Below are 19,544 nucleotides of genomic sequence, written 5' to 3' on the forward strand. Positions count from 1 at the left end.
TATATGTTGCACCTATTCCCCACCAAGAGGCTGGAGTTTGCACTAACCATGATTAAAAAGAGAGCCAGAAGGCCAGTAGGGGGTTCACAAGCTCCCTCACATCTTCAGGAGTCTCAACATAAACGCCAAGTCCCAAATCCCACCTGAGTATTTTCAGCTCAGATGTCTCGAATCTCCTCATCTAAATCAGGCACATAGCCCCTCCTCTCCATCCACACACATTTTCACTTTCAGCAGCTCCAGTTATCCTGGGTAAATTGCTGTCCAAAAATCTTAGCTACAGAGCTGAGAAGATAATTCAGTCAGTAATGTGCTCATAGCGAGATCCCCCAGAACTCATGTCAAAAGCTAGGTAAAGCCGGGCGGTGGTGGCGCACACCTTTAATCCCAGCACTCTGGAGGCAGAGGCAGGCAGATCTCTGTGAGTTTGAGGCCAGCCTGGTCTCCAAAGTGAGTTCCAGGAAAGTCGCAAAGCTACACAGAGAAACCCTGTCTTGAAAAAACAAAACAAACAAACAAACAAAAAAACAAACAAAAAAGCTAGGTAGGATGTTGCACACTGATAATCCCAGCACTGAGGAAGTGGGGACAGGCAAGTGCTGAGCTAGCCTAGCTAAACCACTTTTTCCCCCACTTAGCGCCCCTCTCCATTATTAGATTCACTGTGGTGCTATCTGGTACTCATGGTTAAGTAACCCTTACTTTACTTTACACTGGCCCCAAAGAATAAATGTAAAAGTGACGCTAGGATTTGGACATAGGCCCAGAGAAGGTATGAAGGCCCTCCTGTAAATGAAGGGGAAAGTCCCCCACATAGGAAGGAAACAAAGAATCCTGGATTGACTGGTGATAAGAATACATCTTGCCTGTGCAATTATGAAGAAATATGTGCTGGTTTTGCTGTCTCATCAAAGCGCTACACTTACACCACAGTGTGTGACAAGTGCTTTGCCAGGATGGGAAAGCCAGTGAGTGTGTGTGTGTGTGTGTGTGTGTGTGTGTGTGTGTGTGTGTTCTAATCCGCTCTACACCTGGGGTCCCAGCAGCTAGAAAACAAGTTATCTCCTTCCACGCTGCAAGAGCAGGATGGGTAAGAGGTAGACACTTCCATCCCAGGGGGAGAAATAAGGGATGAAGGAACCTCCAGGCCCAAGATGAAACCTAGTAGGAAAAACCTAGGCCTGAGGAGACTTCTCTGCAGCTCCATGCTCCCCTCTCTAGGCCTGGAGAGACCCCTGAAGCCCCTGGATGGTACAGAGGGTGTTTCCTGTGGTGATGTTTTGTTTGTGCTCTAACAAATAAAACTTTCCTGTAGACCAGAGTGAGGAGCTAAGCCACTAGTTAACCATAGAGGCCAGGCAAGGTGGCACACACCTTTAGTCTCAGCACTTGGGAGGGGGAAACAGGAAGATCAGGAGTTCAAAGCCACCCTGAGCAACACGAGATTGAGCCTGTCTAAAAGAGAAACAGAGCCAGGCGGTGGAGGCTCACGCCTTTAATCCCAGTACTTGGAAGGTGAAGACAGGAAGTGATGTGGCTGAGCAGAGAAAGGAATATGAGGTGGGAGGAGACCGGAGCTCAGCCCCCTTTCAAGCAGAGGAGTTGGTGAGGTGAGATGTGGCTGTGGCTTGCTCCTTTGTCTCTCTGATCTTTCAGCATTTACCCTGATATCTGACTCTGGGTTTTTATTATTAAGACCAATTAGGATTCACGCTACAGTTTCCCTCTGTCTTGAAGTGTAGCACACATTTTCAGGAAAATAATGGCAGCCCATTTTCTGCTTGCAGAATCGTGGAAGTCCAGCAGCTTTCCCGAACTCTGTCCCGAATCTGTCCATTCCAGTCAAGCTGAGGGCATTTCTGCTGACAGAAGGTTCTTTAAGGCCTTGCGAATCTCCTAAAAGCACTCTGAACATCCCGTCTCTGCTCCTCACTCAGCTTTACCATTTCAGCCACCATTTAGGATGTATTTTTCCCACAGTGCATTTCCTAATTGGAGTAACTTTTGTGACCTGGATAGGCCAGCAAGCTCCCAGATAATTCAGTGCTAACTTGTTTTCACTTAACAGATCCTGTCTGTTTGCCCTTTCTTCCCTCTGCCTTTATAAGGGACAGCGAGAAACCAGCCCAAACACCTTTAATGCTCTGCTAGAAAAATCTCAGCTGAATATCCAAGGTTCTCACTCCACATTATACTTTTCACCAACAGCAGGACACTATTCCCCCTCCCCCCCCACCCCGGGTGTCTGCTGTATTACTTTGGGGAAGCATTTCCTCCCATTTCTAGGTATGGGTTTTCACCTGCCCCCCCCCACCCCAAGCACCTTCATGGTCCCGAGTCTCTAACCATCACTCTCAGAACATTGAGCCCCATCCAGACTAGCAAGGACCATTCCTGCTGTGGAATATTATTTTAACTGGTCAAAGACGTGTTACATTTATTTATGCTGCATATGTTTAATGAGGTAAGGATGTGTGTTTAATTATTAAAGATGTATTACATTTGTTTCACCTTGCCTGCCTAAGGCACCCGATTGGTCTAATGAAGAGCTGAATGGCACTAGTATCTAGGCACAGAAAGGATAGGCTGAGTGACTGGCAGAGAGAATAAATAAGAGGAGATATCTAGGCTCGACAGAGAAGAGGAATGAGAAGAACGGGAGGAGAGAACAAGAGAGATCACACCCGAGGCAAGAAGCCCAGCAGCAGCCAAGCAGACATACATGTGAATCAGTGAAAGTAAGATATACAGAAAGAAAAAAAAGAGAAAAGGAAGGAAGGAAGGAAGGAAGGAAGGAAGGAAGGAAGAAAAAGATGTAAAAAGCCCTGAGGCAAAAATGTAGATAAAGAGAAACATGTTGATTTAGGTTAAAAGAGCTAGCCAGAAATGAGCCTAAGTTGGTACAAGCATTCAAAACTAATAAGTCTCTGTCATCGTTTGGAAGCTGGTTGGTGGCCTAAAAGCCAAAGCCTGGTATAACTTCCTGTGCTTAAAGTCAGCAACAACCAGGCTGGGCAGTGGTGGCGCATGCCTGTAATCACAGCACTCGGGAGGCAGAGGCATTAGGATCTCTGTGAGTTCGAGGCCAGCCTGGGCTACCAAGTGAGTTCCAGGAAAGGTGCAAAGCTACACAGAGAAACCCTGTCTCAAAAAAAACCAAAAACAAAAGTCAGCAACAACCACATGATGCCTTTCTAGACACACCGACATTAAGGTTGATTGAGCTCCCCCCAGACAAGTGGGCACACATGACTAACCCCTGCCCGTTAAAGGATCAGCTCTGTGGGGAAGATGGAATAGAGATCTTATAGTTCACACAGAGGCATGAGATGGACATGGGTGAGACAAGAATGTTACTCAACAATGCATGCAGATCTTAATAAGTAGACACAATTTAACTTGTCAGTTGAGAAAAAGACAATAAATTTGAAGAAGATACTATATACTTAAAAAAATCACTTCTATAAGCCAATATAGCAGAGGTGGGAAATTATACTCAAGGGAAGAAAGGATGGGTGTGAAGAAAGGAGGAAGAGGAAGAGCTTCAAAGAAAGAAGAATTTAAACACAATGGGAGTAAAGGGGTGGGAAAACAGAACCTATCATAACTCTACAATGCAGAACATTACAAGTGATATCAAAATAAAACAATCATTAGTCCTTTCATGAAATCATGAAGGGGCAGGCAGTGTGTGGCTCAGCTGGTAAAAGTACTTGAAACTGATGACCTGAGTTTGACTCCAGAACACATAGTGGACTGACAGAGCTGACTCTCAAATTGTACTCTGACCCCTACATGTGCACCAAGGCAGGCTGGTGTCTGCACACACACACACACACACACACACACACACACACACACACACAGAAAGTGACAGAGAGACGGAGACAAACAGAAATAGACAAAGACAGACAGAGAAACAGATACAGATAGAGGCAAAGAGACAGAGAGATCTAAAAAAATAAATAACAATATAAAAACTCTAGCATTAGAGAATGAGAAGGAATTTTTCTTCTTTTTTTTTTTTTTTCGACACAGGGTTCTCTGTGTAGCTTTGCGCCTTTCCTGAACTCACTTGGTAGCCCAGGCTGGCCTTGAACTCACAGAGATCTGCCTGGTTCTGCTGGGATTAAAGGCATGAGCCACCACTGCCCAGGAAATTTTCATATCAGAAATAAGGGAAGAGAGCGCTGTAGAGATGGCTCAACAGTTAAGAGCACTGGCTGTTCTTCCAAAGGACCTGGGTTCAATTCCCAGCACCCATATGGCAGCTCAAAAAAACTGTCTGTAACTATAGTTCCAAGGGATCCAACACCATCACACAGACATATAGGCAGACAAAACACCAATGCACATAAAATAAAAATAAATAATATAAAAAAATGAATAAGGAAGGGTCAGCACTAGAGTCCCTTAAAAAGCCACATTAAAAGAATATTATGAAAGTTTCCCACCAATATAGCCTCAACTTGGATGATGAATGGAGAAATTCTTTGAAAAATGTAATTCTTCAAAACTGTCAGGATAGGAAATAGAGCAGTTCCATATTCCTGCGTGTGAAAGTTTCCCAAAGAGTCAAGTAGTGAAAGCTTGATCCAAAGCTGGTGGATCATGAGGTCACTTGTGTCATCGATGGGTGAATCAGCTGAGTCCAGTGCAGATGGGCTGTGAAGATGTGGGAATCTATTAGAGGAAGCTGATCATGGAGTCGCTCCAGGTGTGCCTAACCCTTCCTGCTTGTCCTTCTGCTTCCTGGCCATACGGTGAGACACTTTGCTGTACCACAAACTCATTGCTGTGACACTCTGCCCAAAGCAGTGGGGCCAGACAGGCATGTGTGAAGCCATAACCCAAAATGTCTTATCTCTTTTTTTTCTCTCTCTCTTTTGAGACAGAGTCTCATACTGACCTCCAGTCTACTATGCAGCTAATGATAACCTTCAACTCCTGGTCCTCCTTTCTCCACCTCCCAAGTGCTAGAATTACAGGCATGTGTCATCACACCTGGATTTAGGATGATGTTTTCTAAGGTATAGTAGCACAACCCATATGTGTCAAAGAAGCAGTGTAATTAAACTGTGTATGGTCACACACACCTGAAATTCTACCAGCACTGTAGAAGTTGAGGCATGTGGGTTCAAGGCCATTCTGGTCCTATAACAAGGACATATAAGATGTGTTGGCTGTTGAGCCTGGCATCCTAAGTTTGATTGCCTGGATCCACAGAATGAAAGAAGAGAGCCAACTCCTGCAGTTGACCTCTGGCCTCACCTCCCCTGGGGCACATATATGCAAGCATGTAAGCACTCTCCCACCCACTCACAAAACAGATAAATGAATGTAATGATAATTTTTTAAAAATAAGACTCTGTCTCAAAGAAAGAAAAGGGGGGAAAACAGAAAGAAAACAAGATATGTAATTAAAAACTTCCCCACAAAGAAAACTAAAGCTGCTGAGGCCTCAAATACCCGTACAAGAACAATAAATAAACCCTTACACAAATGATAAGGCAGAGTGAAGAGGCCAGACTACAGCCCAGCACTTACAAAAACTAGAAGAAAGCTTTGATGTGGGGACAGACAGAAGGTAATTAGATATGAAACAAAAAGCACGATCCATAAAAAAAAGTAAACTGATCCTGGTTAACATTAAAAACACTGGTGCTGCAGAGAGTACCATTAAGAGAATAAAAAGACAGATTGGGCCAAAGGCAGTAGGTGGGGCCAATAGCAAATCCTATTTCTAGAACCAAACTTGTCCCCACGGCACATGAAATACTCTCACACCCAATTTCAACTCAGCCACACAGTGGATAGAGTTAAATAGACTCTACACCAAAGAAGTCATATACACAGCTAACACACCCATGAAAATGGGACCCACGTCACAAATCACTAAGCAAGGAAAACCTAAACCACATCAAGGTGCCATTATCCACTCACAAGAAAAAAAAAGGCTGTAATCAAAAGGACAGACACCACCAAGTGTTGGAGGTGGCCAGTCTGGGGCACACATTTTGCTCAGAGGAATGCAAAGTGCCACAGCTGCTTTGGAAAACACTGCCTTTAAATTTTAAGCATACTTACCATGCAACTCAGAAATGTAGGAATAAAAAATATATGCCAACTCAGAGTATGAATATTCATAGCAGCATTATTTCATAATAACCGGAAGCTAGAAATAGTCCAAATGTCTGCCCCCTGGTGAATGGATACACAAGAGCATATCAATGCCATGAAGTGCAACTGAGCAAGGCACAGCAATGGAACACTGACATTTGCTAGAGCACAGATCAGCCTCAAAGCAACCTACTGAACGAACAGAGCCACGTGAAAAGACTGCACATTACAGGATGCTGTTCGTGAGAAATGCCCGGAAGAGCAAGGTATAGAGATAGACAGAAGTCAGTGCTCAGTGGGCTGGGGTGGGATTGATACTGACAGGCTTTGGAGTGCTGAGTACAGAGGTCTCCGTGGACTGAGGCCAAGGTTTTTCTTCCCTCTTTCCATCATCTTTTCATCCCCACTGAGTGTTGTGGTTAGAATGTCAAACATCCCCCATAGGCTCATGTGATTGACCAGCTGATTTGATCCCTAGCTGGTGATGCTGTTTGGGAAGGTTGTAAAAAACTTTGTGGTGTGTGTCCTGGCTGGCAGTGGTGGGTCATCCCCACTTCTGATTCTGGTCTAAGTTCTCTACCTCTTGATCTGGCTGATTTGGGAGAAATTCAGAGACACTTTTTGCTGTCCTATGGCACACACAAACCATACACATCATCACCATCATCATTGTCATCATCATCATAATAAATAATAACTTTAGATAAATGAAATGAAGTCTTGAATGGTGAGAGAGCCTACCTTCTTGTGTTCTTCTGCTCTAGGACAGGGAGGGCAAAGTACCTGGAGACTATGCAGACCCTAGGCACTCAGGACCAGGGACAATTTGCTGCCTTCCTTCTCACTTCCAGGGGATGCCACAGTCACTCAGTTTGTTAGTGATAAAATCAGAGCAACAACTCTAGCTTCCAGCACTTTGGAGGCTGCTGCAGGATGCAGAAATATGTGGTAGGAATTCAGATAACTATGACAAAAGCTATTACCTGGAAGGTCAAGGACTTTCCAGAGGAAGCCAAGGCTCAAGGAGAATTGGTGTTATTTGGCTTCTTTAATATATTAGCTGTTTTCTGCTATGAATTTCATGTGGGCTCTCATACCTTCCCCAATTGATTCTTTTTCCTAAGAACTTCTTAACAGTGTGGATTGATCATTCCTTGGGCATATACAATTAAGGTATTTGGATACAGTCATACAGGCAAGGCTTCCTGCTTCCAGGCTTTCTGCTTCTTCTTTTTAGCGTTAGACTCATATGTCTGCCTTCTGCAATTATCTCCTTTAGCAAGCATCCAAAGCCAGGGCCAGCTCTGGACAAAAGCATCCAAGGACAAATGACAGACAGAATAAGCTTTCCAGACCACCCACTCGTCTCCTGAACTAAGGTCAGTATCCATAAGGAGACACCGCCTAGGCTGTAGCTTTGCTTCTTGTGCAAATTAAGTCAGACCCCCCTTTCTCTCACAGCCTAAGTGGCACCTCTAGCCTTCGCCTCAAGTAACTTACTTAGAAAAAAAGGGCTTTTTCATACCAGGTGATTCAAGCTATGATGCTGGTTTCCTAGCTCCAGTAGACTTCCCCCGCGGCAGGGCCAGAGTATTGGTGACTGTAGGTGTGTGGAGACAGGTCACAGGGAGAGGAAAGGAAGGAACGGGGATGGAGAGAGGAACAAAGATGAGAACGAGATGGAAAGAACTTAGAACTGTGAGAGGTCAAGGGGGAGAAGGGACAGAGAGAGGAGCTGAGGATGAGGACGGAACTGAAGCCATATACACAGAATTGTGTCTTAGGAGAATAAAGTGAGTGCGCTAAAGAGTTCTGCGTAGGTAGATTAATTTGATATCCCTCAGAGTACTATCCCTGCTACTTGTAGCGTCTTCCCCTGGACTCTGGGAGAATCTCCTCAGGGCAGGCACCTGAGGGACTTTCAATGGGAGGGGGTTATGTGGCTCTCCTGCAGAACTTCCAGTACCACTCTAAATTAAAACTGAATTGCAAAATCTACCTTTTGGCTTGTCAAGAGCGAAAACCGCACTGAGGCACTGGGGAGGAAGCCATACTTCCTTCTGCATCAACCCCACCCATGTCTTGCTTGTAAGGGAATCTTGTTCAAATACTTCCAGAATCTTTAGAAAAGGGCCAAATCTGGGCTGGAGAGATAGCTCAGAGGTTAAGAGCACTGACTACTCTTCCAGAGGTCCTGAGTTCAATTCCCAGCACCCATATGGTGGCTCACAACCATCTGTAATGAGATCTGGCTCCTTCTGGCCTGCAGGGATACATGCAAACAGAACACTGTATACATAATAAATAAATAAATCTTTGGGGCTGGAGAGATGGCTCAGAGGTTAAGAGCACCAGCTGATCTTCCAGAGGTCCTGAGTTCAATTCCCAGCAACCACATGGTGGCTCACAACCATCTGTAATGAGATTTAGCACCCTCTTCTGTATACATAATATAGAAAAAGAAAGAAAGAAAGAAAGAAAGAAAGAAAGAAAGAAAGAAAGAAAGAAAAGAAAAGGGCCAAACCAATTCCTTGCATCATCTGGGTTTAGCAGCCCACAATCCTCTTTTAAAAATAGGCTTAGTGTCTCATCCGCTTTTGACACTGAAAAAAAGGGCAAGTTCTGTGGTACAGCATCAGTCTTTGGGGGTATTGAGGAAGCACTGTCACTGGGGGGCCTCCACCGTGGCTGAGGACTTCCCAACAGAAGCTCCTAGGAAGGTTTAGGTCTCTCCAATAGGCATTACTTGCAGTGATACAGATTGTAGCCTGCATTAGAGAGGTAGTAGCCCCAAGGTCAAGGTCATTGTCCATAATAACTAGTCATTCCTATGTACTGGACAGCCCCAGCCCAGCATCCTAAACAGACCAGTGGGATGCTCAGCTCAGAGCCTGCCCAGAACAGACACCTATGAGGAATAGAGGCAAGGCTTCACAACACAGTTACATCTGCTGACCTGGCCTCAGGTGCTCCTTGGATATTCACCTGGGTCAGGATCCCATGGGTATCATTATTCTTGATTGAGATCTAATATTGTGGGCAGAACCACTACCTGGACAGGGGATGCTGGACTATAAAAAGTGGAGAAAGTAGTTGAGCACTAAGCAGGCATGGATGGACTCCTCTTACCTGCTTCTTGATTGTGGATACAATGTTACCGACTCTCTCTAGTTCCTGTCACTGTGACTTCCCCACCACGATGGACTGTAACCTGCCTGAACTTGGAGCCCAAATAAACTTAAAAAAAAAAATGGAACATTTTAGAAATTTGCATGTCTTTCTTGCTAAAAAGGCCATGCTAATCTACTTGGTATCATCCCAATTTTAATACATGCTGCCAAAACAAAATTAACTTATAAGTTGCTTTGGTAGGAGCATTTTATAAAGCTGTAGTAAAAATAACTAAGAGGCTGGTTGAATTTTTACATTTCTGTTGTGTTAAGGTAGGTATCTATAGCCGGGCGGTGGTGGTGCATGCCTTTATTCCCAGCAATCGGGAGGCAGAGGCAGGCGGATCTCTGTGAGTTCGAGGCCAGCCTGGTCTACAAAGGTGCAAAGCAACACAGAGAAACCCTGTCTCAAAAAACCAATACACACACACACACACACACACACACACACACACAAAGGAAACATGTAACAGACTCTGTGGTTTGAACAAAGATGGCCCCCATAGGCTCATATATTTGGATGCTTAGTCACCAAGGAGTGGACCTCTTTGAAAGGATTAAAAGGATTAGGAGGTGTGACCTTGTTGGAGGAAGTGTGTCACTGGGGGTGGGCTTTGAGGTTTCAAAAGCCCATACTATAACCAGGTTCTCTCTTTCTCTGCCTGTGGATCAGGATGCAGCTCTCAACTACTCCATCATACCTGACATGCCTGCCGCCATGTTCCCTGCCATGTAGATGATAGACCAAGCTTCTGAAACTACAGGAAAGGCCCTGATAAAATACTTTCCTTTTAAGAGCTGCCCTGGTCATGGTGTCTCGTCACAGCAGTGACATATAACTGTCCTGAAGAGTAACAAGGAAACATCCACAAGTGGCCTGCACTAGCAGTCCATCTTCTTGTTCCCAGTCAGCTAGCTAAAACCCTCTTGCCTGGATAGGAATCCTGGGTAGGCAAGGACAAGCTCTTCAAATGCTGGTCAAAACAAATAGTAGCTCCAGGCCTGCAGGAACAGCAGCAAGTGCTGCCCTCTAGTGTTAGAGCTCCGGTGCAGTCCTTGGTTAACTAAACCCTTAATTCCCTAGATCCTCCGGGAAGTCCACGTTGCTTAGCCCTTGATGGTAATTGCCATTACAGCTTCAGAATCTGGGATGTCCGAGACTTGGAGCCCTAAAGACTTGACAGCTCTAAGGAACTCATCAGGGACCAGGGCCTGAAGTTCCTCTTCTGGCTTTTTATGGCCTTCTATCATCTTTCATCTTCTCTCTTCTTCTGCTTCCTCTCTTGTTCCTCCCCTCCCCTCTCAAATGTCCGACTATGTCTTCCTGTGATGGCCATTGTCACAGCTACCGCCATTCAGGGGTGTTCTGGAGGCGCCACTGCTGCTCTATGGCTGGTGCTGTCTCTGCCCCCGGTGCCACCACTGCCACTGCTACTCTTTGGGCACTGGTATTTCTTTCTTCATATTACCAGCTCTGCACACTCAAGGGAGCCTTCTGTTGAGCCTAAGACTGGAATACCAGAGAGGTAGCACAGGAGGCTATCTCTCCTAAGAGTTCCTGAACAGCACCAATCAGAGCACACTGCCCATGCAAACTAAGGCTTGGGTTTGAACCAATGGCAGAGCTGGCTTAAAAAAAATAATAATGTGCCAGGCACTGGTGGTGCATGCCTTTAACCCAGCACTCAGGAGGCAGAGGCAGGTGGATCTCTGTGAGTTCAAGGCCAGCCTGGTCTACAGAGTGAGTTCCAGGATAAGCTCCAAAGCTACACAGAGAAACCCTGTCTCAATAAAATAATAATAGTAATAGTAATAATAATAATAATAATAATGTTATAACACTTTATTTTTATCTAAATATACATTGGAGCAGTATAGGAAGATTTCAATGCCAAAGTAACTGCAAAAATAAGCAAATTTGTTTTATTAAGCTTAATAGAGTTTCATTGTGCTGAAGACCTATTGGCCAACTTCTTTTCATCTGTTGCCTACAGCAGTAGATACAATTTGACACACAATTAGCATTATTGAAAAGCAGACAAGTACCTATAGTCAGGCTGCAAATAACAGCAAACATCATTTACCTTTTGGGCCACTTGTCTCACTGTTTATAAAATACCAAGTACCAGGGGGCCTTCATTAACAGCATTTTTAATTAAAGTTTTAACTTTAAATATATAACTATACCTCAAATACTCAAAGCCACTTGGGTGACCCTACAACATTAAACTCCAGGCTCTCTGAACAAACATGATATGGTTAATACACAACACATATCATCTCACCCAACCTCTTTTTTTTTTTTTTTTTTAAGATGTGTTTATTTATTATGTATACAATGTTCTGCCTGTGTGTATGCCTGCAGGCCAGAAGAGGGCACCAGATCTCGTTATTGATGGTTGTGAGCCACTATGTGGTGGCTGGGAATTGAACTCAGGACCTCTGGAAGAACAGCCAGTACTCTTAACCTCTGAGCCATCTCTCCAGCCCTCACCCAACCTCTTTTAAGTTAGGTGGTAATTAAAAGGTTTAAAAAATTGTTTTCAACTGATGCTTGGAAGAATGATGTGGTATCCTAGCAACAGTGATACTATCCCATTATTACAACTGCAGAATATATTCATGAATTACAATTGCAAAGAACTCTATGGGCACTGGATACATGGCCCAGTGGTTAAATGATCTTGCAGAAGGCCTCGGCTTGGTTTATAGCACCCACATGGCAGCTCACAACAACCTATAATTTCAACTCCAGGGAATCTGATGGCCTCTTTTGGTGTCCTCTGGCTCCTGTACTTACATGATACACATAAAATCACACAGTCCTTGTTGTGTGACACTCTTGAGTTTATGTCTTCTTCCAGAGATAGAAACAAACATCTACCTGTGCCAGAGAGGGGACCAATGACAGACTAAAGCAAGGGTACCACTGAAACCCAACTGGGTGAGCTCCTGAGATTCGTTGGGTAATATGAGCAATGGGTTACTTACAGGAGCAGAAATGGCTCAAAGACAGCTGTATCATTGCAAAGCCCTCCCCAGCATGGGTGACAGTTCACAAAAATCTGGAAATCTAGAGCTCACTGCACAGCCTAGAGGCAGTTCAACAAGTTGAAAACTTTCTCCTCCAGGCAGCTCAGTGAGTCTGAGCCTCTTTGAGGAATCTCAGCGTGTCTCAGACTGTCTCAACAGTCCTTACTGCTTATATATGTGTGGAGTAGGAGAAGCCTTGTGAATCTGATCGGTTTTAGGGACTTCCTGAAGCCCTTCGTTGTTTACTCTCTGAGCTTAATGAGTTTCCCTGAAGGATGCAATGTTTCACATCTTCAGATATCCTGCTGTTTCCCCCTCCTTTCTAACATCCTGTGTCTTAAGGAGCTTCCCTCTAAGATGGAGAGTTCAATCTCAGAGGAAATAATAATATAATAAAGAAATAATTTTAGATACAATGGGTCCATACTCTTTTTAAGTTCTTTTTTTTATTGGAAGTACTTTTTTTCACATAATATATTCTGATGAATTTTCTGTCCTCCAGCTCCTCCCTCCAGCTCCTCCAGCTCCTCTAGCTCCTTCAGCTCCTCCAGCTCCTCTAGCTCCTTCAGCTCCTCCAGCTCCTCCAGCTCCTCTAGCTCCTCCAGCTCCTCCAGCTCCTCTAGCTCCTCCAGCTCCTCCAGCTCCTCTAGCTCCTTCAGCTCCTCCAGCTTCTCCAGCTCCTCTAGCTCCTCCAGCTCCTCCAGCTCCTCCAGCTCCTCCCTCCAGCTCCTCCAGCTCCTCCAGCTCCTCCCTCCAGCTCCTCCAGCTCCTCCAGCTCCTCCCTCCAGCTCCTCCAGCTCCTCCAGCTCCTCCAGCTCCTCCAGCTCCTCTAGCTCCTTTAGCTCCTCCAGTTCCTCCCTCCAGCTCCTCCAGCTCCTCCCTCCAGCTCCTCCAGCTCCTCCAGCTCCTCCCTCCAGCTCTTCCAGCTCCTCTAGCTCCTCCAGCTCCTCCAGCTCCTCTAGCTCCTTCAGCTCCTCCAGCTCCTCCAGTTCCTTCAGCTCCTCTGGCTCCTCCCACCTTCTCCATCCACCAAACTCCATGCTTTCTTTCTCTCTCTTAAGAAAACAAACAGGCAAAGGAAACAAACAAACCAGAATTTAGAAAGAAAAAAAAAGAGCACAAGGAAAACACACAGAGAGATATCATAAAAACACAAATCAGGGGGCTGAAGAGATAACTCAGAGGTTAAGAGCACTAGCTTCTCTTCTAGAGGTCATGAGTTCAATTCCCAGCAACCACATAGTAGCTCACAGCCATCTGTAATGCATTCAAGGTGCCCTCTTCTGGCTGCATTGCAGGCATACATGCAGGCAGAACACTATATACACAATAAGTAAATCTTTTTTTTTTTTTTTTTTGAGCTGAGAATCGAACCCAGGGCTTTGCGCTTGCTAGGCAAGCACTCTACCACTGAGCTAAATCCCCAACCCTAAGTAAATCTTTAAATTAAAAAAAAAAAATCCACAAAACCAGAAACCATAATATACAAGCCACAGACCAGTAAGACAAAAAAAAAAAAAAAAAAAAAAATGCCCAAACAAAGCAATGTAAGTCCAAAAGTCTACAAAAAAAAATACCACTGAGTTCACTTTGTGTTGATCATCTACTGCTGGACATGGGTCCTGCCCATGTGGGCAGTATACCCAGTGAGAATCCATTGGAGGGAGTCTAATTTTTCCATTGCAAGCGAGTGTCAATTAGCTTCATGGTAAGAGGTGGGCGATCATGTCCACTCTCCCCTCTCAGCACTGGAACATAATCTGTGAGTTCATCCGTGTGTCTGTCCTGCTGTGTCTGGTAGACACTCCCTTCTTGCGGTCATCCATCCCCTCTGGCTCCTAAAATCTTTCTGTCTCCTCTTCCACATAGATACCTGAACCCTGAAGGGGGCAGTGGTTGATGACGACATCCCATTTAGGTCTAGTGTTCCAAAGTCTCTCAGTCTCTGCACTTTGTCCAGTTGTGGGTCTCTGTGTTAGTTCCCGTCTACTGCAAGAGGAAGCATAGAGCTCTGATGATGGCTGAGCAAGACACCCACCTGTGGGTAGAGCACAATGTCCTCACCAGTCATTTTATTGCTGTGCTCCTTTAACAGAACAAGGGCATTTGGTTTCCCCCTAGGCCTCCATGTGGTCACATGGTTTCCATAGAAACCCTCAAATGGATCCTTACATCCTTAGTGTTAGTTGTTCTTCCCTGTACTCCCTCCCTTACCTCTTCTTCCCTCCTGCTCTCCCTTTAATCCTCCTGCTCCAGTCTCCTCCAGGTCTCTCCATAACTATAAATTCTACTTCCCCTTCACTGGAAGAGCCTCCCTTCCTCTTAGTCTTTTACTCTATTGCTATAGACTCTAGCATGCCTTTCAAAGGCTTAAGAGCTAACATCCAATATATAAGAGAATATATACAGTATTTGTCTTTTAGGGTCTGGGTTACCTCAGAATGATTTTTTTTCGTAGCTCCAACCACTTATCTCAAATTTTAAAATTTTGTTTAACAGCTGAATAATATTCCGTTGTGTAAATGTTCCACATTTTATTATCCATTCAGCTGTTGATGGGCATCTAGACTGTTTCTAATTTCTGGCTATTATGAGGAGAGCAGCAGTGAATATGAATGAGCAAGTGTCTCTGTAGTAGGATGTTGACTCCTTTGGGTATATGTTCAAGAGTAGTCTAGCTGGATCTTGAGGGAGATGCATTCCCAGCTCCCTGGGGAACCACCACACTGACTCTCATAGTGGCTGTACAAGTTTACATTCCCACGAGCAATGGAGGAGTGTTCCACTTTCTCCACATCCTGACGAACATGAGCTGTCATTTGTTGTATTGATCTTAGCCACTCTGACAGATGGAAGATGGAATTCCAAAGCAGTTTTGATTTGCATTTTCCTGATGACTAAGGATGTTGAACATTTCTTTGTTTCTTGGCCATTTGTGTTTCTTTTTTCTTCTTCTTCTTTTTTTTTTTTTTTTTTTTTTTTTTTTTTTTTTGGTTTTTTTGAGACAGGGTTTCTCTGTGTAGCTTTGAGCCTTTCCTGGATCTCACTCAGTAGATCAGGCAGGCCTTAAATTCACAAAGATCTTCCTGGCTCTGCCTCCCGAGTGCTGGGATTAAAGGCATGCACCACCACCATCCGGCTGGTTGGGAAACTTCTAATTACTGCTTATATATCTCTAGGTGTTATGGTCTTTTTAAATTACTTATCTGATCTTGATATAAGTTTGGTAGGTTGTGTATATCAAAAAATTTATCCATTTCTTTTTAGGTTTTCCAGTTTGGTGGAGTACACCACCTGAAGATGGTGCCACTAATATGAGATCTCCATTTATTTATTTATTTATCTTTATTTATTGCATTTAATGCTATGAACTTTCCTCTTAGAACTGCCTTCACTAGGTTCCGTAGATTTGATTATGTTGTTTTCTCTTTTTTAATTTATTTTTTATTTTATGTTTTTTCAAGAAAGAGTTTCTCTGAGTATCCCTGGCTGTCCTGGAACTCACTAGGTAGACCAGACTGTCCTTGAACTCTGACATCTGCCTGCCTCTGCCTCAAAAGTGCTGGGATTAAAGGCATGTGCCACCATCACCCAGCTGAGTTTTCATTCTTATTCAATTCTAAAACGCTTTTAATTTCCTTCCTAATTTCTGTCTTGACCCATTTTTCATTCAGTTCAGTTTCTATGAGTGTGTATACTTTCTGAGGGTGATATCCAGCTTTAATCCATGGTGGTCAGCTAAGATGCAGAGTGATATTTCAATTTTCTTATATGTTAGGATTTGGTTTGTTGCCAAAGCATGTGGTCAATTTTAAAGAGAGATCCATGAGTTGCTGAGAAAAAAAGGTATATTCTTTTGTATTTGGGCAAAATGTTTTGTAAATATCTACTAGGTCCATTTGATTTATGGTGTCATTTAACTGCAGCCTTTCTGTTTTGTTTTTGTCTGGATGGCCTGTCTGTTGTCGAGAGTGGGGTATTAAAGTCGCCCACTATCCCTGTGTGAGGGTCCATATGTGATTTTTAGCAGTAGTAGTGTTTCTTTTAAGAACTCGGGTGCCTTTGTATTTGATGCATAAATGTTTAGGATTGCAGTGTCCTCTTGGTGGGTTTTTCCTTTAATGAGTATGTAGTGACTTCCCCTATTTCTACTGATTAATTTTGGTTTAAAGTCTATTTTGTCAGATATTTTAAAAGGCTGCCCCTGCTTGCTTCTTGGGTCCATTTGCTTGGAATATCTTTTTCCATCCCTTACTGAGGTAATGTTTATTCTTGATGGTAAGGCGTGTTTCTGGGATGCAGCAGAGAGATGGATCCTGTTTTCTACTCTATTAGTCTGTGTCTTTTTATTGGGGAACTGAGAGCTTTAATACTGAAAGTCATCAACGAGCAGTGTTTATTGATTCCCTGTTATTTTTTGTTACAGTGCGGATTTCCCCTTCTTTTGACTTGCTGCTCTGGGATTATTTATTCCTTGTGTTTTCTTGGTCATGTTCAGCCTCTTCTGACTGGTTTTCCTTCTTGTGCCTTCTATAGAGCTGGACTGATAGAAATTGCTTAAATTTGTTTTTTTCATAGAATGTCTGTCTCATCTACTGTGATTGAAAGTTTTGATGAATATAATAGTCCGCGCCAGCATCTGTGGTCCCTTAGAGTCTACAGAACACCCGTCAGGTCCTTCTGGCTTTAGAGTTTCCGTTAGCAGTCCAGTGTTATTCTAATAGGTCTGTATTTATGTTACTTGTTGTTGTTTTTTTTTCCCTTGCCACTTTTAATATTCTTTGTTCTATGTGTTTAGTGTTTTGATTGTTTTATTATGTACCATAGAGGATTTCTTTTCTGTTCCTGTCTATTTGGTAATCTGTACGCTTCTTATACCTTGATGGGCACCTCCTTCTTTAGGTTGGGGGAAATTTTCTTCTATAGTTTTGTTGGAAATGTTTTCTATTTGACCTGGGTTTCATCTTTTTCCTCTATTCCTATTATTTATAGCTTTTTTTCATAGTGTCCCAGATTTCTTGAATGTGTGGTGACTGCATATATATATATTTAACTTTTTTTTTTTTGACTGAGGTATCTGCCTATTCTCTCTTATCGTCAATATCTGAGAGTCTCTCCTCCAAGTCTTTAGTGGATGAGGCTTACCTTTGAGGTTTTGGTTTGACTTCCTAATTTTTTTATTTCCAGTTTTATTTCAGTTTGGGCTTTCTTTAGTGTTTTTTAAATCTATTTCTTTGTTAAGTTCTTTTATGTTGTGAATTGTTTTCATGATTTCATTCCATTGTTTGTGTTTTAAGGCCCTTGAACATAGTCTTAATTGCCATTTTGAAGCCCTTTTCTTGTGCTCCAGTTATATGACATTTCTCCTGGGCCACTGTAGTGGTTATTATGTTCTGGTGGAAGGATATTGTCTTGGCTATTAATGTTTGTTCTTTCATGGGAGAACCTAACCCAGATGAGGTAGGAGGAGGGGCATCTGCAAGAAGGCTGCTACTGGGCTCTGAGTGAGATGGGGAGATCATATAGAGGCTAAGGGAAGAGCGAAACCTGCTGACCTGAGTCCTAGCCCACGGTGTGACTACTGCAGGTCCCAAGTAGAAAGTGTTTTTAGGTCCACAGGAGGAGGAGAGCTGGGTCCACAGCAGGGTTCAGCCCCCAGGGAATAGTAGTGGGGTGAGAGGAGAGGCAAGCCTCTTTTTTTGTTTGTTTTGTTTTCTCAAGACAGGGTCTTGTGTATCCCCAGGCTGGAATTTTGAACTTTGGATCTTCTACCTCCAGAGTTCTGGGTTACAGGCATGTGCCACAACATCAAGTTTATGCAGTGCTGGAGCTGAAACCCAGGGCTTTGTGTATGCTAGAAGAGCACTCTACCCACTGAACCACACCAGGGCTCAGGAGTCCGTATTCCGTGTGTTCATTTTCAGCACAGCAGATTTTCGTCAAAGCTGGTTTAACAAATACTGAGTTCTGAATACGAATCATGAAAGCACTTCCTAAAAGTGGGCAAGCTGATGCTGAAGGGAAACAACACAGTTCTTTGTCCCCTTTACGTACGATGCCCTCCACAAAGCAACAGTCCCCCAGGTGTATTTGTTTCTGGGCCATACAGCTTGTGTGTTCTTTTTTCAAAGACAGATACCATCAGTTTTATAGCCTCTTTGAAAACCAGTATAGCAAGCTGAGTGGGCAGAAGTGAGCAGAATTCAAAAGAAATAGAAAACTTCAAAGTTCAAGTTCTTAGATAGCCAGGGAGACCAGAAATAAAACACTAAATAGTCTCCAAGTAATTGAAAAGTCTCCCATTGGTCCAGGATGCTTTTACCAAATGTGGCTTTACCAAGGTTCCTACTGACACATATTACTCCGAAACAGGTGGAAACCTACTTTCTAAATCATCTTAAGCAATATTCAGAAACAAGAATTCTAGTCATCTGTAGACCATTGGAAGCTATGTCTGATATTATGCGCAAACCCCTTTCCTGAGCCTCCATCAATGGACTTCAGCTTTGGATGGCATCCAGAGACCACCTTTGGTGGTGGCCTCTGACCAGTACCGGCTGCTGTGACCATCTATCTATCTCTCTGAAGGCAGTTGCAGCCCTCCCCCTCATTATAGACTCCGGATCACCAGCCACGGCGATTCTCTTCCGGGCCACCAGGGGTCAGTGTGCACTCTTCTAGCCTAGGTGAAAACGGTTATGGGTTTTCAAACTCGAACAGTGGGCTTTTTCCTTCGGGAGCCAGAGCGAGCAGTTGTAGTTGTCTCGGGACAGCTAAGGGATCTTCAGAACAGTTGTGATGGTCGGAGGGTAGTTTGGATGGCAGTTTGACTGACAGTCCTTTGGCTCAAGACAGCAAGGGCAGCAGAGTCCAACAGATACTAGAGTTCCAAATTGTCTCCAACCCCCATTGTTTTTACCGACCAACAGGAAGATGGACATCAGAAGGAGTACTTACAGTAAGAAATTAAAGCACTTATCATGAGCATTAATCACGATTTTAAGTGTCTTGACAGCGTTTAACTTCTGCCTAGTGCCCCAGGAAGAAATAGAGTCTCCCTCCCTCATCTGCCTTCCTCTGAGACGATCACAAGCCTCCCACATCCATTTCCTGCCCCTCTCTGACCTGGTCTGAGTGACTCCCTCCTCAGTCAGCTCGCACTGTCACAGTGAGTCCTGCAGTCTGGTTTATAAACCAGATTTATTTCTGACTTTGGTGGTG

The 19,544-nt window shown here is 43.9% G+C and overlaps 1 non-coding gene across 1 annotated transcript; it reads right to left on the reverse strand.

Annotated features, from left to right (window-relative positions):
- Positions 1-9,364: 9,364 nt before the first annotated feature.
- LOC118576847 lies at positions 9,365-9,467 on the reverse strand. Its single transcript, XR_004944050.1, has one exon. It is a non-coding gene; the product is annotated as a U6 spliceosomal RNA (small nuclear RNA).
- Positions 9,468-19,544: the final 10,077 nt, after the last annotated feature.

This window comes from Onychomys torridus, chromosome 1 (assembly GCF_903995425.1).
Source record: "Onychomys torridus chromosome 1, mOncTor1.1, whole genome shotgun sequence".
Lineage (NCBI taxonomy): Eukaryota > Metazoa > Chordata > Mammalia > Rodentia > Cricetidae > Onychomys > Onychomys torridus.